The sequence below is a fragment of the Chenopodium quinoa genome, unplaced genomic scaffold, assembly GCF_001683475.1.
Source record: "Chenopodium quinoa cultivar QQ74 unplaced genomic scaffold, ASM168347v1, whole genome shotgun sequence".
Taxonomy (NCBI): domain Eukaryota; kingdom Viridiplantae; phylum Streptophyta; class Magnoliopsida; order Caryophyllales; family Amaranthaceae; genus Chenopodium; species Chenopodium quinoa.
The window spans coordinates 237586-243585 of NW_018744939.1; the positions used below are offsets into that span (position 1 = coordinate 237586).

The following is a 6000-nucleotide window of genomic DNA, read 5'->3' on the forward strand; positions in this document are numbered from 1 at the left end:
ATAGATTGTCGTGTCGCGGTGCATTATTTTTCCCTAAAATGATAAAGCGCGTGTAGTGTGTACACGGAGAAAACACGAAAAAATCCTGTGTCACGGAAAAAAAGCCGTGACGAGACAAAGTCCACCGTGGCGTTGCACGTGGCGTTGTATCACGGTGAACAATTTTTCAGATTTGCGTTAAGGTTCATAAACGCGCGATAAAAGGAACGCGAAAAAAACCCGAGAAAGCACAGCGACACAATGAAGAATACCTTGGAACGGTACTAGGACCCGTGCCACGTCATCATCCCCCATGACGCGGCAATTTTAGCTAATATGCGGTAATTTCAATTTTTTTACGCGTTTTTAAAACTATGATAACTTTTGATACTTAACTCGGAATAAGGCATATAATATATCATTGGAAAGATAATTAAGTCTACTTTCTAACCAATTATAATCAGGTCAAAATATTTTTTATATTTTAATATACGGCTGTTTTAGTGAAAGGGTGTCGGTTTTGGGTCGAGTTAAGTATTTTGCTCATATCTTTTTTTGTGTTTAAATCGGAATTGGGCTTATGATATATTGTTGGAAAGATTATTTCAAGGCCTATCCAACCAAATAATAATTGGATTAAAATAATATGGCCAAAAAATCAGTTTCTCTCGGTTTTGTGACGTGGACACGAAAATTGGAAAGTAAGTTTTGTTTTAGGGAAATAAGCTAGGAATTAGATTGGTTTATGAAATGTATTGAATGGAAACATGGATTTAAGCACTCCAAAGATTAAATACTCAACCCGAAAAATAATGGCGATGAAAGGTTGTTCATTATCAGGTTTGGTTATGGGGAGACGTTTTTAGGTGTCTATAGAAGCCCCCCACTTTGACTGAGTTTGTACAAACGTTGGTTTTGAAAACGATAGTCAAAGTAGTCGATAGGGATGGAGAATGATTTAAGACGTTTTGCAATCCTTAATCACACTTTATACGCCGATACCTGCAGGAAAAATGTTAGTTCCATAGATAAAAGTGTAAAGGGATAAAATGCGTATCTGACACTAGTGTATCAGTGGCAAATATGTTCGATGGTATCTGACACCAGTGTATCGGTGACAAATGATTTTGGTAGCTTTCTATGCTTGAATAAATCCACCGGATGATGTTTGTTAAGATATTTTCCATGCTCGAGGAAAGTCGATAGATGATATAATCATCGACTTCTTCATCTTGAGAGGTGGCAACGACCGACAATTTTCCATGCTTGAGGAAATACTTGTCTGATGATGATATTGCAAGTCTCTGTGTATCGAGAACCTTGCGCCGTGAACCATCTTCGCTTAGGAGATGATCACTAAAATGATGATGGTTCAATTCGATTGTCCCCGAACTGGGCTATATATAGTTCGCTTGTCCCCGAGCGTGGGCTGTAGATGGTTCGCTTATCCCTGAACGTGGGCTGTAGATGGTTCGCTTGTCCCTGAACGTGGATTGTAAATTGTTTGCTTGTCCCCAAACGTGGGATGTAGATGGTTTGCTTGTCCCCGAACGTGGGCTGTAAATGGCTCGCTTTTCCCTGAACGTGGGCTGTAGATGGTTCGCTTGTCCCCGAACGTGGGCTGTAGATGGTTCACTTGTCTGCGAATGTGAGTTGTAGATGGTTCACTTGTCCCCGAACGCGGGCTGTAAATGGTTCCCTTGTCCCCAAACGAGGGTTGTAGATGGATTGCTTGTTCCCGAACAGGGGTTGTAGATAGTTTGATTGTCCCTAAACGTAGGTTGTAGATAGTTTGATTGTCCCCAAACGTGGGCTATAAATGAGAACTGCAAAAATAAATTTGCTAAGGGACTCGTATATATTGTGATTGATTTGCTTGACTTGACTTGCCATGATATGACATGTGTATGACTTGTGAGTGTGTGTATGTTTATGATCTGAGTGTGTGTGCAGACACAAGAAAACGAAGATGCAAAAGAAAAAAATTTTCGTCATTTTTGTCATTACACCAGTGGAAAAAATCTCATTCGTAACAGGCTATTTGTAACGGGCAAAGCTTTGCCCGTTACATTTAAGATATTCGTAACGGGCAAAATAGTGTCCGTTACGAATACTTATTTATTCGTAACGGGCAAAATAGTATCCGTTACGAATAAATAGTATTCGTAACGGGCAAAATAATGTCCGTTACGAATACTATTATATTTGTAACGGACAAAATACCGCACGTTACGAATAGTATACTATTTATAACGGACATCATGGGCCCGTTACGAATGATTGGTCCAGGCGTTGGTGAGATGAGCCCATTAGTTACTTAGGGTTTCACACATCTCCTCAGCCGTCACTCCCCTCTCTTTCTCTCTCCTCAGAAATCATCCTCTAACTTTCTCTTTCACTCACTCACTACCTTTCTCTCTCCTCTTTAGAACTCAATCAAAATCTAAAAAAAATGGCTAGATCTCTTTCCAATTCTCTCTCCTCAGCAACATCGACCCATATTTATCAATTTTCGACACTAGTCAGAGCCATTTTCCGGTGAAATCTGGCGGTAAAGGAGGTTGAGAAGGTTGAGATGAAGTAAAGCGACGCTGCTCAACCCAGAGAAGAAGAATGCGGTGGCAGCCACGATAATGGAAAGATGGGTTCTTGTTCTTCTACAGATCTAACAGTTAGGGTTATGATTTGGTATTCTTTTCTTTCCTTTCTTTCTGAAATTTATAAATTGTGTTTAACTAATGTCATATCTAATTTTAGATCTCAAAACTTGACTAAAATAATGATGCGTTGGATAAACATTTGGAGAGATCATTGCCTTCAACTTCGAAAGGATTGAATGGTAAAGATAAGGATGGATTGTCGGCACAGTCGGTTATCAGTACTACTGATGGTGATGGTAAACAGTCGTCTGATCAGAGAGATTCTCGCGCTGTTCCTCTCTCTAAGAATCGTTGCTCCGATGGTATGGTCAGCTTTCTCTCTCCTGGATTTCTAAATTTTTCTAATTTTAAAATGTTGTGTTTTGTGATTGTTTTCAGCTGATTTTGTTGTTTTAGTGTGGTTGTTTTCATATGTTATGCTGTTTTCTGATTGAAGGGTTTTAATTGTTGGTTTGATTTTGCTATAATTTGATATGAACAAGTGATGTGGGAAACGACAATGCTCTATTTTTTTTTTTTTTTTTTGCAAATTTACTTTGAGAATTACTATAATTTGAGATGAACAAGTTTAGGACAATAGGAAGATCAGATTTGTGCTATAGGGGAGTACTGAAAACAATCTACAAAATGCAAATGACCTAGTAAATATATGCATAGGGTGTTAGACAGCTTGTTCACTTCCTAAACTGACTTCCCCAGACTTATATCCATGTTAGAATTATTGGCAGGTTTTGAAACTTGGAATAGAAGTGACAGGTTCTTCATTGCTATTGTTTTCTATCGATCATGTTTATACAACTACAATTTGCGTGCTGGAATACTGAAATATATAACACTCCCAAGTCCTAACTTGATGAACTCCTCTGCCTTGTCCCATATATTAGTGATTTATGAAATTTGAGCACACATAGTCATATAGCTAGCACCAAGTACTAGTACTGATTACATAGCTCATTGAGACTCTCTTTATATATGTAGAGCGCATTAATGCACTTCTGCTTCAAGGTGAAGTTCACTCAAGATTTCTATTTCACAATAGGTATATATGGTTTTTCTGATCTCATTTAGCTTTGCCTTGGTTTACTTGCTGCCTTACTGGAATTTGTTTTCTTGTAATCTTGTTATGTTGTTACTGATGATATATGTAAAACCAGTTAAGGCCCTGCTCCTTTGAGTTAAACTGAACTGAACTCTAAGACATAGTATCATGCAAGGAAAGAAAATATATGCATAGAACTTCTTATCTGACACAAACACTAAATTGTTAATCTATAGATTGATTTTAAGCCATTGATCTATCTGTATATTGTTTGAGTTACAGTCTGACAAGTCTTTGCCCTTGATTGTTAGCTTAATTTAATTGATAGAATTAGATGTGAGACTGATGTTGCTGCTGTTAATTTTGTAAACTGATTGTAAAATAAATAAGGAAGCTTGAGTCTTTTTGATTGAACTAGCAAAAGGGTTATAAAGTTAAATAAGGGCTTAGGCTATAACTCTCGGTGGTAGCTTGAGGCTACTAATTTAGAGATTCAAAAAGTCACTCAAATTTCTGCCTAATTTCCTAATGCTACCCTATTTCTCTTATATTCTCAAGCACTACAATAACCCTAACATTAATGTACTTTGGCCCCATTATATTGTAGTATCTCAGGTCTGCTATTTCATGTTGCCTCCTCTCCTAGTGGAATGTTAATTGCATTTGTCTCCTAGTGCATAGCTGTCCCCTCCTATTTCTGAGTGTGCAATTTGTCTTTCATTGTTGGTTCACCACATTGGAAACTATTTGCAGATGAATGATTGAATGGGATATAATGGGATATTCTAGAAAGCGTAAGATTAAGTCCTAAGTGGTTTATTACAATTATTGTGTAGTGTAATTCTGTGTGTGAAGCTACTATTGATCCTTACCTTAAGTCATGAATCAACACACAATCCCTTTATAAAATTATAAACGCCATATTGATTCATTGGAACAATTGATTACATTACAAGTCGTATTACTAATACATTGTAGTAGAGGAAGCATCCTGCCAATTTTAGTTGCAAATAGACCATAATTTTAGTTGCAAATAGACCATAACTAATGTCTCAGGGGCACTTTATTGTACTAATTCCCATACTTGATGACTTGCTGTTAGATCTTGCAGCTGATTTGGTGCATTAATCTAGTACATCTGCAAACAAGAAATAATTAATATAAGGACATTGAGTGACAAAATAATTATTGAGAATACATATTTGAAGCCAATAAAATAAATAATATTTTCAAATTCATAACCTGATAATTATTTTCTTTATGTTGCTTCCTTTCGTTTCGAAACTGCTGGTACTTGATTTGGTGCTTTCCATGTTTATGTCGACTTGTGCTGGTAATATGGAGTTGAATGTCATTAAAATGCTTCACCGGAATTAAAGTAGTCTAATGGGTTAATTTTGTAGGATCCATGTCGCCCTAGAGTTAGAGATTCAGTTGAGTTATGCAGGGCTGCTGGCGTAATGATATTTGTCTGAACTTTGAAGTTGCAATTTATGTTATGGTACCGCCAAATTAATGATGCCCTGCTGGCTGTATTTGACAGAATATCAACCATGTATATGAGACCGATTACTGAACAGAGTGGTGCCGAACTATATCTACAGCTGAATCTAAACACCAACAATACACGATCAGGGACTCTTCTGGGCAGTATGATGCGGGCAGTATGATGCCTGATTATACTCAACACGATTATTGAGATCAAAGTTGCATCTATCTGGAAAAATGGTGGAAGATGTAAATTATTCAACACGCTAATTTAGAGGAAAATAATTTACATCTGATGGTAGTCTTAAGTAAACTTGTTTTTATTATTATTACAATTGAGATTTCCTTTTGCTTTGTTATAGTTTTATTATATATATAAAAGCAGCTTTTGCTAATTGTATTTTACTCTTTAATTATTAAGTGTATACTATACTTGTATAATATATATATATATATATATATATTAATTGATAAAATAATAGTGCAAGCTAGCTGTCCAGCATGTGCTGGATTTTTTTTTAATTGGATCTCACAGTATTCGTAACGGGCAGAACCTGCCCGTTACAAATAACCCCGTTATTTGTAACGGGCACCTAAAAAGCCCGTTACAAATAACGGGGTTATTCGTAACAGGCATTTATGTTGCCCGTTACGAATAATGAGTTATTCGTAACGGGCGTTTTAGGTGCCCGTTACGAATAACCTATTATTCGTAACGGACGGTGCCCGTTACGAATAAGAAAGGCTATCCGTAACGACCGCATATGTAACGGCTGCTGCCCGCTACGGATGGCCCGTTTTTGCCCGTTACGGATGGCCTTTTTTCCACTAGTG

General features: G+C 37.1%; 1 long non-coding RNA gene across 1 annotated transcript; it reads left to right on the forward strand.

Annotated features, from left to right (window-relative positions):
- Nucleotides 1–2190: 2190 nt before the first annotated feature.
- LOC110706211 lies at nucleotides 2191–5582 on the forward strand. The gene is made up of 3 exons (XR_002508268.1): nucleotides 2191–2650; nucleotides 2737–2941; nucleotides 5082–5582. It is a non-coding gene; the product is annotated as an uncharacterized LOC110706211 (long non-coding RNA).
- Nucleotides 5583–6000: the final 418 nt, after the last annotated feature.